We start from the raw sequence: 15,719 nt of genomic DNA on the forward strand, positions 1-15,719 counted from the left end.
TTAAAACACCACAGAGAGCCAAATAAGCTGATGAAGATGGCAGCAAGTAGACAGTAGTCACCTAAAGAGGCAAAAAACTCAGATCGTAGGGACTTAGGCTCTTTTCTAGGTCTGCTGATGGGGGCAGGGTAAAAGTTTCATCCTAAAGGCTGCTGAATAGGGTGGTGGTTCAGTTCTTCCAGACACTGAGCATCTGTAAGAATCAGCATATTTTCCCCTTACACTCAAAGCAGCCGTGCACAAGGGCTAGGCAGCTTCTCTGAGTCAGGATACAGCGTAATGAAAATTCCCGCTGCTGCTGCTGCAGCCCATCCAGAGCTACTGCCACCAAACACACGTTCACAGGGAGGGGCAGTCAGGACCTGCTCGACTTCTGCTCTTTCCATGTTGCTCCTCTGTGTGTTGTCCATAGACCCTACAAAAGGGCGGAAGGAATGAAAGTCCTGCAATCTGCCCGTGTTGACACAGCTTGTGAGGGGGACTGGGCACCCTTTGGTGATGGCTGGCATGAATTACAAAGAGCTACTCATAAAACACAGATATTGCTCTCTGCAGCGGGCCTCATATTTAGAAACAGAAGTATGACAGTAGTTTGATGCATGTGTTTTGTCTGGAGTTTGTCTGATCCATGTTGTCAGCACACGCTTACATGAGTTACACAGGGCTGTAAGGTTTCAGACTTGTTCTGAGCATATAAGCGTACATCTACTTAATGATGCAGAAGTCTTGACAACTGTTCATAAAACCCTTGAGATGCAAGAGGTTTTGTCAGGACCTGCTTCTTGTTATCTGCTCACCATTGCTAATCAAACAAATGGCTTGCTGAGTTGTACCACTAGAGCTGACACAAAAGTTGTGGCTTCCTTGTCAACCAGAGAGTGAAAGGTACATGTACTGAAGCCTTGGAAGTTGTACTGAGCATTTGCTTTGATTTTGCCAGCTGCATGAAGCTATGCAGGGATTTCGTAAAAGCCGCAGGAATATCCACTTATGTGAGCCATACTTCTTACTACACAGATGTGCTGGGAGCACTGAATTCACTCTAAGTAGCTTTGTAATCATGCTACAAATAGAACTATTTTTTGTCATTCTTTCTGGGTGCTTTTGTTAACTATGCCTGCAAGATCAAATGTAGTTTGCTTTTTTTGCTCCAGACTAAAGCCCTGAGTCAGTAAGATGTCTAAGCACATGCTCAAGTACAGGCTGCAGTGCTTTGTTGAATAGCTGTAGGTTTAAGGACATGTTTAACCATAAACATGTACTGAAATGCTTTCCTAAATTGAGACTTTTCCCCAGAATAGTAATTACTTAGATGGTGACAATAACACAAGCTTAGTGATGCTGTGGATTGAATTAGTGAGCCCACGGTGGCATTAAGGAGAGAAATTGGTTTTGATTTTATTTTTAAAATGCACATACATGTGAAAAGAAAAATAAATAAATATCTATAGGAGCATTTTCTTATACAAAGGGGTCACTTCCTGCTACGTTGTCCAATATTTTAAAGAATAAACACTAGTTCTGTTATCAAAATGAGAGGGTCGGACATGGGAACCTTGAGCAGACTGGGTATTAAAATCCACGAGTCAGATCACATTGCAAGGGTAGATTTAGGTCATTGGCCTGTGATAAGTCAGAGTGGCTTGCTTGCTAGGGGAGAGACTAGATGACACAAAGGGAAGTTTTCAAGGCGTCACTTTTCAGAAAGCCAAAAATTATCGGCAAGCTGTGTTGTCTAGAAATATCTGAGCTCCAATCACAGATTTCAGTGCAAATCAGACCTCTTTGTTAGGCAATGCTCAAATTAGGGATGCATTGAAGTAATCAGTATTCTCAGCAAAAAATTTTGAAAATTATTCTTTGTTTTTTCCCTTCTTATTCATTGCTAAGGGCTTATTCAGGAGCCTGATGCTGAAGTGCACATACTGGGGAAGAGGCAGGAGGTTACTTCTTGTACTCTGAGTTCAGATACTCATAAACCTGATTACAGTGTGCCACTGGTCGAAGCTGTCCACAGGCACAGTAGATTTTACATTTTCTTTGGATTCAGTAAAAACTGGCAAGTGGGTAGGGATATGGGAAAGATACGCACTCGATAAGTGGACTAGAAGATGCATGGAAAATTGGCTGGAGCTTGGGGTTCAAAGCATTTTAATCAGCAATGCACAGTCTAGCTTGTGGCTGGTTACTAGTGGTGTCCCTCTGAAATACTGATACTGAGACCAAGACTGTGTAATGTCTTTACTAATGATCTGGATGATGGGACAGAGTGTATTCTCAGCAGGTTTGCAGATGCTCCCAAACTGAGGGGAATGGTGGATATGCTGGAGAAGAGGGTTGCTCCTCAGAGGGACGTTGGCAAGCCAGAGAAATGCGCTGATGGGAACCTCCTGGAGTTCAGCATCGTCAAATGCCAGGTTCAGTTTGGGGTCCCCAGGTCATCTTAAGACAGACAGTGACCCCATGGAGCAAGTCCAGTGGAGGCCACTGAGATGCAGAGGGGGCTGGAGAATGGCACATGGCAGGAGAGGCAGCAAGAAGTGCTTTTGTTCAGCTTGGGAACAAGACGATGAAAGGGAGCTCTTCTGGCTGTCATCAGCTTCTTCACGACAGGGCACTGAGGTAACAGAGGCAGACTCTTCTCAGAGGTGCACCAAAGGCAGAAGACACTCATTGCAATATAAGGCACTCAGAGGAGATTGGAAGATACCTTTCTTCCCTGGGAGGGTGCTCAGTGCCTAGGCAGGGGGGCCCAGCGAGGCTGCAGGTTCTCCACTCTTGGGCATCTTCCCAACTCAACTGGACACGGCCCAGAGAAACCAGCTAAAGTGTCAGGTTGGCCCACCTGCGAGGTAGGGAGGAATCTATGAAGCAGTAGATAGGGGTAGGAGTGTGTGTGTGTGTGTGTTCATTTAAAAGTAAGAAATCTGGGTTCTTCAGCGAGCTGTTCCAATACTAAATCTTGCTGTCTGTGCTTTTACTGTTTGCCTGCTGTGCCCCCTTACACTAAAAGCTATTCAGGGACCGGAGTTCTTGCCCTGTGTGTGCTTCACGTAGAAGTAATCGGGGTATGAGACCCTTGCTCAAGGCTATGCCCCCATCAAGCACAGCGCAGGCTCGGCGGGGGTTTTCTCAGCGAGGAACTTGTTAAGAAGCATGTGGCCTATCTCCGGTTGTTGCAGACCACCCAAGAGCAACACTATCCACCCTGACTTCCGAAAGGAGCGTGCGACGTGGTTGGCAGGCAACAGACGAGGGAGAACTCGGGGGAACGAAGCAGAATCGCCGATGAAGGGACGAGTCCCCTGTTTACCGCCTCGGGGGGCTGGGGGCCGGGGGGGGGCTGCTCCAGCCGGCCCGCGGAGAGCCCCGGCCGCCGGGGGTCCCCCGCCGGTCGTCCCTCGCCGGGCGGCCCGGGCGGGCGGGCACGGGGGGCGGCGCGGTGCGCAGGGGGCGGGCGGCGGGCGGGGCGGCGGGCAGCACCATGCGGCCGCGGGTCCCCGCCCTCCCGCTCCGGCTCTGCGTGGCGGCGGCGGCGGCGGCTTCCGCGGGGCGGCCGGGGGACGGCGAGCCGCCGCCGCTGCCCTCCGCATGGAGCCGCGGCCGCCCGGCGCCACCGCCGCCGCGCTGCGAGGGGCGTCCGCGGCGCCGGGGGCGGCGGGCGGCGGCGGCGGCGGCGGCGGGGCGCCCTGCGGGGGATGTGGTGAGTGACGGCGGCGCCGCGGTGTGTGTGCGCGTCTGGGTGCGTGTGTGTGCGCGCCCGAGTGCGCGCCCGGCTGCGCGGCCCGGCGGGGCGGCCCCCCGCAGGCCGCCTGCCCGCTGCCGGGGCCGCGGGTCCCGGCCCCGGGCGGCCGCGCAGGGCGCTGTCCGCGGTGCTGAGCGCGGCGCCGGCGGCGGGCGCGGCTGCTCCGCGGCGGGTCTGAAGGCGGGCACGGCGGGCGGCGCGGAGAGGCGCGCAGGGAGGGGGCGTCCTCCCGGCCCCGGCCTTGCAGGGAGTAGCGGTGCCGCCTCGGCGGGAGCGGGGTGGCCGCTGGGCTCGGGGTGGAAATATCTGGCCAAGCCTTGCTCGGTCCGCCCGCAGGGGCTGTGGTCCAGTCATCACAGAGAGCGGCCGGCAGGTGAGGCCATGAGTAATTGTCTAGAACGCAGGGTGACACAAACACAGCTCGGGGTAGCCGTCCAGAACGGGCTGGGTTTTCAGTTTGCGTTTCTAGGCAGTATCTGCTCAAAATCTGCTTGCACAGACGGTAGGTAAAGTAGCCCCGTGGCACCCTGCAGTTTTGCAAATGAAAACATAGACCCTGGTTTTGCTGTGCATTCGCTTAAATGAATTTGAGGTCAGCTGAAGCTTAGCTGCATTATTCTTACATTTTCTTAGTCTCGAGTCACACTGTGAATAACACTGATTGCTGGGGAACAATGCGTCCTTACTCCTGGGAGTAAATCAATTTCTTATAGTGGAAACTTCTCTGAATGTAAAAGAAGTAGTAACTATACACTGCTTTTCAAGCCTTTCCTTCTTGCAGCCCATGTTCAGCTTCTCTTTCCTATAGCAGCTAAACATGCTCCTCCTTACTTATTCTGCAGCATTTCTTATAACAAATGTTCTTCATTTGCATAAATAATGAACTGCACTGTTGCATTTTTGGTAGTGTGTTCATCTTTGAATCTTCAAAAAAAATCCTTTTTCTGAGCTGCTGTGTGTGTCTGTAGGTGTGAGAAAGCCATGCTTTTGCGTTCCGTTATCCACAGGTCTTAGCTCCTAGATACTCACTTGGACTTAGTGGGAACTGAACTCTGCAAGCATTTTGCTGTAAACGTATAGCACTTGGAATAATGGGGGTTTTTTCTGAAGTTGAAAGGAATCTGCCTGTTTAAAAGGTAATCAGTACTGTTTACCACAGGTGTTACCAGACAAAGGCTGAGAAGAGTTAAACTGTGTGATCATGAGGCTATTGTATAATCAGGGAGGTTGGCCATGGGCAAGGATGATTCCTCAGCTGCACAGAAGCTGGCAAAGCGTATTTCTAAAGGTGAAGGTTCTGTCTACAGAATGAAAGCTGGCACAGGCTTTCAGGCCTGTCTAAATGGGACTCTGTGAATATCTTGGGTTTGAGGGAGTCACAGCTAGTAAAATCTAAACTCCCTTCAATGCCTACCCAAACTCCTTTCTGGTTCAGTGGGATTAGTATTTCACTTGCTGGTGTGTCCCAGCTTGTAAGTCATATCTCATGCTTGTTGACTTTGGCCGCTGCTTTTCTGATTAATGATACTAGACCAATTAGTACATTTGTTTCTGAGATGAGAATAGGTCATTTTGCTTGAGTTTATTTTGAAGAAAATGTTGCTCCTGTGCCCACAGAGGTGTTGGTTGCTTCTCTTGAGACTGTGGGAGAGAAAAAAGAGCAGTTCAAGGAAGTCATGAGCAGCCTCACATTCATAACTTTTCCTTCCCTGCTTTCTCTGCTCGTGTAAGTGCTTCTGCTGGCTTTAAACAGACCTCACTGTGGACATAAATTTTCTCTACTGTTTTCAAGGCAGAGCTGTCATTCATGAAGGCTTAGATCTGTAGGTGTTCTGCTGGCATGATTAATCATGCAAATAATCCTGGGGGCTTCTATGCTGGACTGCTCATGAGACTAATGAGAAGGAATATACAACATTTATGTAAAAACCCATAGAAGCAGATTGATTGGGAGACAAAGCCTCAGCAGAGATAATCTTTTGTCATTCAGCTGGCTTTCCTCACCTCTGTGTAGAAGACAAAGTGGGGCACTCAACCTAAGGCTACTTGTTGCTCATGCCAGACCCCTGCATCCTCCCATAAATTCTGCAGGGCTGTAAAATGCTTCCCACGCTGCAGCTGCAGAAGGGTCAGGAGAGCACTGGCCCACAGCTGGCAGAAGTGGGCTCTGATACAAGGAATAGCTGTATACTTGTTCAGTCATACTTGCTGTGCCACTCAGATGTTCTTATTACAAGTACCCCATCCCCTCTTGCAATGTGTTTTACTGTCTTCAAGCGGCAGTTATAAAAGGCGGCAGTTAAGTATCCAGTGTATTTGAACGGGCCAGCTTTGCAGTCATGGATGCTATTTTATAGATGGCTGTTTCCTTACACGGTTGAAGATATGAACTAGTTGGCAAGTCAGGGTGTGTGTGTTGTGTGTGTTGACCGCAGGCTGGCACTTCAACTGTTTTTTCATTTCTTGAGATTGCCACTAAGCAGTATCATGGGACTAGTAACAGCTTAATTGTATTTATGTAGGCACAAATTTGTTTTGCAAAAATATGTTTGTACTAACGAAAATTTGTTTAAATGTACTCACCAAGGTGCCTAAAATCCATTTAATGTGATGAGAAATTAAATTTTATTTTTATATAATATGCATGTGATATGCAGAACATGTGAAAAGTATTTTTCATGCCTATTCATCAAGTCAAGCTGCCTGTAGATGCTTAAAGGATTGCTCCTAAATGTAAGCAACTTAAAAATGCATTTGAAGACCCGAGTTAAAAATAGTTGTCTTGCTGTTTGCCTGCACCAGGGAGTCTATTTTTGTCTTTATTCAGTAGCTTGCACACAGGCAATTCTAGGGGATGTTACAGGCCTCCGCTGTAGCAATCTGGCCCCTGGATTTGTGTGCTAAATCATTTTGGTTTGGTTAGCAGCCCTGTCTAAAGAGTCACGTTTCTCCTGGATGTACAGATGTTTCTAATCAAGCCGATAGGGAGGGAATAAGAAAGTTTATTCTAAACTTTAAACATGTTGTCAGCTCACTCTTTGAATAGTGACATGATTTCCCTGTCACTTTAGAAACTGTGCTGAAATTCAGGGGAAGGAGCAAACTTGAAACCTCCTTTAAATACTTGACTCTCCTTCATACTTATGGTTTGTAGCTTTTCCCAGCACTATTAAAAATAAACTCCATCAATACTTCATTTTAAATGGTTGTATCTATAAACATCAGTTTGAGGCTAGCTAAGATTGATTAATGTATCTCTTTAAAAGAAAAGATGTGCCACTATATTTAGAGTTCATGTGCTCTGCATGCTTTGTTGAATTGAAGCTGTATAGGCTGAATGTATTTCTCTTTCATTCTCATATATACATAATGCATATTTAAAGCTGTATAAATCCCATGTTTAGAGCATGATATAAGCAGGAACAGATTTTATATATTCGTATGTGTTCAATATATATATTTATATGAAATCTGTCAATGTAAAGCAGGCATATGCAGTGTGGAGGCATGACTGTTATCTCTTCAAAATACTGTTATTTTCCATGTTTACAAGAGGGTTCTGGTTTTGTAATCTGAAAGCTACCCACCCTGGTTAAGAATCTCTGAAGTTATTTTTTCGTGTTTCTCGGATAGTACTTCTTGTTGGGATAAGCGCACTGCTGAAGGTCTGGACATTGATTCTGATTGAGCACCCTGCGTGAGAGACCCTTTTGGGATTTCGTCTGTGTTGCTGCCTCAACAGCTGCTTGAATTGTGGGGGTTTTCTCTTTTTTCCTTTCGCTTACAGGGCTTTAGCTGCCTGTCACTAGCTCTGTGCCAAGTCAGAGGGTAGCCTTCCTACCTGGCTTCTGCAGGCTGGATTTTGCAGCCTTCCCAGTCTGCCTGTCAGTCATTCTTTTTTAAAACGGAGAGATTCATCCTAACAGGCAAATTTTTGAGGTGGTAAAGGGCTCCTTCAAAGTGCATTGCTCACCTTTCCTGCTTGCCTGGGGCCCAATCCTGTGCCCTTGAAGCAGATGGGAGTTTTGATACTGCCTCTGGTGCCTTTGCAGTCTGTGCTGTGATGGGGACCTTGCATCGATAGGAGGATGCAACTTCACCCCACCTCACACACACCCCTTAATTTACTACTGTTTCAATTTACATGCTAGAAATAACAGGGTTGCATGACCTTCCTTTCTCCATGCACACATACACTTCTATATTCAATGTTTTGACTGGGGATGACTCGTGTGAAGAAGGTAAGCAGAACTTGCCTATGTTTTTCTCATGTGCCAGTCTCACTGCCCAGGTGCTTCCATGTGCGTTGCCAGCAGCAGCAACAATTGTGAGTATGGATAGCTTTCTTCCCAAATTGTATTGGTGATTAATCACATCAGAATATCTGCTTTGCAAAATGCAATTTGTAATACATCTAAATATGAGATGGGATGATTTAAGTCTTTGCAGGGGAAAGAAAATCAAGAAACATGGATTAAATAATTATTTTCAGACAACCTGGAAACCATTCCCCTCATTTATATACGTAGGCATGTGCGTATCTATAATTTGTGTAAGGGCTGCACTCTAGTGCTTATTAGTAATGTGTTTTGATTGCCTTCTGGTAGCAGTTGTAATTATTTATTTGATTGTGAGCATTTCTTTTGTCCACAAATAGATATCTCTTCTATGATTGTGTAATGCTCTAGAATAGCATAGGTATATTGTTGCTGTCACGCCAAGATCATCTTCAGAAACGAGATGCCTATCTAAACAGAATGCATCACAGTCATTACCTTAATAAAATGTGAGTCATGCACACCAGCACTTTCATTCTTAAAATAGTTCAGTAAACCTGTGTATCAGTTTATCGATGGATAGAGCACACTGTGGAAGACAAATCTGTTGCTGTATAGACAAATAGTCTCCAGCATCTTCCCTGAAGCTGTGTGCTTAATTTAGCACTTTATGCATGAGCTCACTAATGAACATTTTAAGCATGCTTGGACGATGTATGTCTTCACCAAGTTTTAACTAAAACTATAAATGTTCAACTATTGTAAAGTCTATTCTGACTTAACAAAGTTTTAGATTCTAAACGCGACTCTTAGCTAAATATACCAGTTTGTTCTGGAGGGCAGAGAGAAAACCTGACTGCTTTACAGCTAACTCTGTATGTGATGGTCCTCTAGCTGCTGAGAAAAGGTAGCAACTGATACCACAAATTGCTCCAAAACCAGCATCCAAGCTAGGGTTTCTGAGTAGCAATTTATGACTCAGAAAAACTTTCATGTGCTATCTTGAAAAATGTATGCGTGCTCTGGGGAAATAAAAGGGAAAGTTGAAACTGTACAAGCTGTCAGTCCCACATCATGCGTATCTGTGCAGGAGATCATCAGCAGGTGAGTCAGAAGGAATTTGGGAAATATTGCATTTGTGGGATGCTATGGTACCTCCGTGTTTCAAAGGGATTTTCTCACTTGCAGGGAAGAAGCAGCCACTTCAGGGACGCATAAGGAACATCCAAAAATGTCAAACTCTGACAAAGACATGTCTGCTTTTCTCCATATGCTAGGCCTCTCAGGCATTTAGCCAAGCTAAATTCCTGATGAAATAAAACCCTGAAATCTTCAGTGTAAATTGGTCTGTATATTTTGTATAACATTCTGAAAATATTTCCCTAAAGTTAATATGCTAAACACAGAGGTTTAAAAAGGAACATTCAAAGAGCACTAATCTTTACATAGTACTGCATCTTTTTTTCATCGTGCTATCAAGTCTTTTATGGCAACAGTCAAAATTAATTTATAATCCACCTGCTTTCTGACAATCACTGTTGTGAGTTTTTTAGCAGTTATCTGTACGTACATGTTTGCACTTTCTTTGTGTGAAGGAGCATTTGAGAGCCCAGAAGAGGGAGGGAATCTGATTCATAACAGGTGAATAGGAACTCAATTAGGTTTTGGTACAGCTGTCCAAAACATTCGGTCTTTCTTGTGAGGGCAGGCCGCATACATGGTGACTGCATTCTTCTTTCTTCTCAGCTTTCATGTTTGCCAGTTCACTGTACGAGGCTGATGGAGAACAGTTAATTCTACTGTACTCCTCATATATTGGAAGATGTATAACCATAGGAAACATACCAACCCCAGACAGCAAAAACATTTCTATTCCTTCCATCAGTGATCATCTGCCATCTCAAACACATTTTCACAGAATCAGGTGGTGGTTAGAATTATTCAGTATTGTTTTTTAAAAACAGCATTTATGCTTATAGTGATTTTTTTTGTGAATTATTTTGAAGTGCAGAGTTTTAGGACCAGCTGCTCTCAAGCATTGGTGCTTAAGAATCCAATACTGCATATTCTGGGAACAAACATTTGGTATAAAATAAACTTTGTGGTTCCTGCAGGGTATCTGGTACATGTTGCTTCCTTCATCCTAGAGGCTGGTGGCTTTTTGCACTTTGTGTATAAAAGTGAAGCATCCACAGTTTCTGCTGGCCCCTTTGGGCCTCTTTCTGCGTTACTGCCATCTTTTGCCAGTGTTTTTGAATTGGGGAAGAGCAGGCTGCGCAGAGAAGGATGGTGCTGTTGAACGGGCATTGTTTCACAATGTGCTGATGAGTTTTATTTCTGCTGTTGGTGGCAGAATAATAGCGGTATCACGTTATTGCTAGTTTTCAACAAATGCTTTCCTGGAGACGGTGGAGATTAACGCTGCAGTGCCTGTTGTTTGATCTGCAGTGCTGAAATCAAAAGCTTTGCCACAGCTGCTTCAGCTGGCAGCGAGGCAGGGCCCTTGGGGACCTTCGGCAGGATCCGGTCTGTGCTCCGTGCATCACTGGCCGAGAGCAGAAGTTTATGAGCACTGGTCATTTGTATATTTATGACAACTGGTTGTTGCCAGTGGTCCCCTGCAGGTCACGCATGTTTAAACTTAGAGAGACCTCCTGCCCTTTCTTTTCTTTTGCTTCTTACCTAAGTGTTTTGCTGAGATCTACATGTGGTTAGGGAGGTTTTAACTGATGTTTTCTATTCTGTGTTGTGTCAGAAACCTAAAGGACCATGAGCAAGTTGATCCGAAACATTTTGGACAAAATTGGCTATCTGACAGGTTTTTGGAAGTATCCAAAATTCTGATTTACATTAGAGTGTGTTTCTGTACTGAAGTCAGTGGCAAAACTTGCATTGATTTTCACCGACACAAGGACAGGCCCTGAAGCTATTGTTGTAGTCCAGCCCAAATTGCATTGGAAAGTGATTTGGCACTTTGGGATATTTCAGTGAATATTCTGAAATAGTATTTCTCCCTTGACATCTGGTAAATTGCATAGCTGAAAGTTTCAGTATGTGTGTGTACTCTAATAGGCAACACTTCTGCATTCACTTTTAAACCAGATTTTTTGGCCCTCTTCATACACGTTTCAATATGTATCCTTCTAAAGAGTAGTAATCTTCTAATACAGTAATAAAGATAAGATAGAATATTAATGAAATGCAAATTTTCTTTAGTAGAGATGTGATATCTTCCTATTAACAGTGAGCTGAAGATTACAGTGGAAGTGAGTACATGGTGAAATCACTGTAGCTGATGATGAAACCTTTTTGAGATTCCCTTTATTATACAGTTTGAATTTAAACAAAACAAAACAAACACAGTAAAGTTTATACAGGGAGTATTTTCCAGATGGAGAGAAGATTTTTGACAAGGTTGAAGTTATAAACTCTCAGGTGATTAAAATTTTTTTCAAAACCCACAATTAGATAAGAAAAGTAATACCCTTCCAAGAGGTGATTGGGTCTTTTGCTGAAGATTAAGGCACTGGTATCAAGCTGGTAAATACATATTTCAAAAGATTCTGAGGCTGAATTTAGGCATAAATCTTAGCGAAAATATCAACATTTGAGAACAAAGATACATCCTAAACACACAACATAGAATAAACCAGCAGGTTTTCTAGGTATCTTTTCCAAGCATTTTTGCTGGGAACTTCAGAACTGCCGAATGGGCATGGATAGCTGGACATTTGAATCTTTTTTAGTTTGTCCAGTTTCCTGTTAAGAAGTGATAGGAGAAATAGGGTGAGTGATTCTTAGGTGTCTTTGAAAATCGACCTGTGTTTTGCTAAAGGAATGAAAACTGGGAATGGTCTGTAGGTCTACTGGCTGTGCACCATAAAGTTATTGTGAGCATCTTGACTTTCAGGTAATTTATTGCTACAACGCATTGTATGATTCATGTAGGTTTTTGGTGAGTAGCTGGTACTGGACTTGTGACACACTCTTCTTCAGCAAGACGCTGTGTCACGGAGGACCTTGTAGGAGACACAAACCACTTGCTCCCCACCCCTCAGCGATTGTGGGTATACCTTCAATAACACCAGAAACCACATAAAACCTAAAAGGGTATCTTAACACTTCTTTCTTCCTGGTAACATAGAAAGCCACATGCAGTGGCTTGATGGATGCTGTGCAGCTGAGTATCTCTGTTCAGCTGGAGTGAGTTTTTGTCCAATTGTGGTAAATGAGGGTTTTGTCTCTGGCTTGGAGCCAGATTTTCAATCCTTTAATTTACTTGGGATTTTCTTTTGGCAGGACGGGATGTTCTGCTATGTCTGTGAAAATGTCTTACTTTATTGACAAGTTATGAAGGTCAAGAGAAACATTCAGTTAGGTTTGTATTCGGAGATGTCTTCAGAAGATGAATAGCAAGGGAGCCAAGGGGAATAGAAGTAGTCCATTTACAAATGCAAATTAAATTGAAACCTTTTGCAGATTTTTAACTGTAACTGGCCATGCTTTTCATTTTCAATTCTGACCTCTTTTCATGTATAATTCCTGTTCTAGGAGGCTAATTTTGTGCTGGCTTCTGAAAATGTTGTCCAGACATGGAATGATGAATAGTCTCTTTGCAGGTGCAGGCAGGATCGATACTTTTGCTCCTACTGGTGATACGCAGTAGTGATTTTGAACACTAATGCTTCTGATTAGATCCACTGACTTTGAGATTTAAATACATATGGAAAGCTATATTCATGGTCTAACGCTGTCTTAACTGCACATGCTTTCCTAACACTGGGTTCCAGGAGACCTCTCGGATAAAAAATCTGGTGTTATTTTTTAACCTCACTGTTACTCTGAGTTCAGAAGAAGTTTCTTCCATATCTCAGAGTTGCCATTGTTTCTTAAACTGACATTATAAGATAGTTACTTATAGTAGACATTTATAAAAGAAAAACAATACTGATAAAAAACTTTTTTTTAAACTTCCTCTGTTGTTCAGAGGCCTTTGCTATTTCTGCATCTCTCAAGAAGTTCAATATTTACGTTAACAATACAGAATAACTATTGACTGCTGTATTGTGGTATTGATTTCATAAATTCCTTTGAAATTAATCTATCTAACTTTGAGACATTACTCTGGACACTAAGAAGGCTCTCATGACCACGCTCCAATGTGTGACCGCCTTTTGTCTCTCTTAATTAAAGCTTTCCATCTTTACAGTTTCTCTCAACAAATTAATCTGCCATAGTGGTTTAATGGCAGATGAATTTTAAAATGATGATGTATCTCCACTACTTTTCCCTTTTGTCTTTCTCAGCATGGCTCTAACAGAAAGGATCACGTTCCCATATTTAGAGGCACATTTCTTTTCAGATTTTTTAAATGTTTTTTCCATGGCAAAACATTGAAGCTTTAAACAACGTTTTATTTTGAGTATTTATTGCAAAGTCTATGGCATTTTATTTTTCTGAATGCCATATAATGTTTAGTAACCTGGCTAGCAGATAATTACAACAATCCATGTAACACACAAAGAACTATGCAGAAGATTGTACAGAAAACGGTTTAGTTGCCCAGTGTTATTTAACACAGGCAAAACATAGGCAAACAGTACCAGTTTTATTAAATATGATGCATTTCCTGAACCACTGACATGCGGGTATAGAAGAAACAGATTTAGAGCTTTTATTTATGCAAAAGAATAATACTGATTGATAACTAGGGTAGGGACTATGTAGGCAGATGTTTGGGGAGCTTAGTTTCTTTTTATATATAGGACAGTTTATCTGTAGCTCAAGGTCAATATTGCAATTTTTTGTTTGCTTGTTTCTTTCAGGTTGCAATTTTCAAATTGATTTTAGGTCAATTTTCCTGAAATGTATTCTAGTTTCCTTTCTCATATTTTGTGCCAGGCTTTTGTTCTCTTATGGATCTATAGTTTTGGTCTTTTTCTTAAGAAGAATAAAATATCTTAGTTTGTTCTTTTTGCTTTGTGGATAGTGCCTTCTTTAGTGTAGTATATTGCATTTCTGTCCCCAAGTGTAGGTCAGAAAGGCCTTTTGCTTTCATAAGCTGAAGCCTTCATTGTCCCTGAAAGTGGACAGGTCTGTTGGTCTTCATCATCCCCAACAAGGACTTCATTTTTTTGTGGTTGCTTTGGTGATGGAGATGTGTGCACTTACTTGTCATTGTCAATTCATTCACTGCTCACTCTAAAGTCATATTGGTGGGTGAATTTGTGGTGGGGAGCATTTACACAATGGTGTCGTTGTTATCATGAAATTTGAGTCATGGCCGTTTGCAATATGCCAACATCGTCTGTGTCAGCTTAAGTCACAGTTGCACATACAGGTACATTAGTCTGCTTACTTTTAAAAATCTTTTGCAGTTCAGTTTCAAATTGAGAAAAAAAAAATGGCCAAAGTCTATCCAGGCAATTTTCACACAGAGGTCATACTGTAGATGTTGATGAGAATCTGGTTTGGTTTGAAGGTGAACGGTATTAGTTTTACTTTCATACCCATGCAGTCTCTACTACCTACATGCTGTCAAACAGAAGGTTTGAGATCAAAGTGTTTTAGAAATCAACATGAAGTAGGATGCCAGGCTTTGTAGAGTCAGACAGTAGCTGTTTATTGGCTTGGTATTCTGAAATAGTCATCTAGAAGAAACCGTAGAAACATTGCAGACTAAGTTAAGCACAGGAAGAGATTACTAGTACAGCATGGCCTTGGATCTCTTGGTAAGTTGGATACAACTAAACAATATGCATTTTTATACAGTCAGATTCAAGTCATAGCATTTGAAACAAGGACTATGCCCATTGACAGGAGAGCAGGATTTGGCATAGTCTGGAAACAGCATCTGTGAAAAGAAATCACAGGTTGTGAACACTGACCAAACACTGGAACCTGCTCTGGTACAGGAGCTAAAAGGGCATTCTTTTGAAAATCTACTGCTATCTTGGGGCTTCTTATCTATAAACGTCATGGAGGAGTTTCATCTTGCACACATCTAGTTTTTGTGTGAAGACTAGAAAATTAGGCAATAGAGATTTCAGAGAAGAGCTACAAACCCAGATGAAGGGCTGGAAACAAGGGTTGCAAGGGGTTCAGTCTACTATCTCTGCAACAAGCCAAAGATTATATAATTGCTTTCTGTTAGAGGAAGATATCACCTGAAGATTTAAAAGCAAGACTTTTACACTTTCTGATTCTCCCATAATTATTATACAGCCTGAGATCTCTGGGACAAGGCCTGGAAACTGTGCAGGTCTTCAGACTAGATGCTGTTTGCCGCTGTAGGGAGGAAATTCGTGTGGCCAAAGCTTGATTAGAGTTCAAGCTGTCCAGCACTGTGAAGGACAACAAAAAGGGCTTTTTAAAATATGTTAACAGCAAAAGGAGGATCAGGGATAACATTGGTCCATTGCTTGATGAGGTCGGTCACCTCACAAATAGGGACGTAGACAAAGCAGAGACGTTTAATGCCAGCTTCTCTGTCTTCAACACCAATGATGAGCCCTGGGACCCCCGGAGCCCTGTGTTGGAAGACTGTGACTGGGGGGATGATAAAATCCCAGCTGACTCTGAACTTGTTCAAGACTTGCTGCTCCAGCTGGATGCGTATAAATCTATGGGGCCCGATGGGATTCATCCCAGTGTACTGAAAGAGCTGGCTGATGTGATCGCGGGACCTCTCTCCATTA

This window comes from Mycteria americana, chromosome Z, assembly GCF_035582795.1.
Source record: "Mycteria americana isolate JAX WOST 10 ecotype Jacksonville Zoo and Gardens chromosome Z, USCA_MyAme_1.0, whole genome shotgun sequence".
Lineage (NCBI taxonomy): Eukaryota > Metazoa > Chordata > Aves > Ciconiiformes > Ciconiidae > Mycteria > Mycteria americana.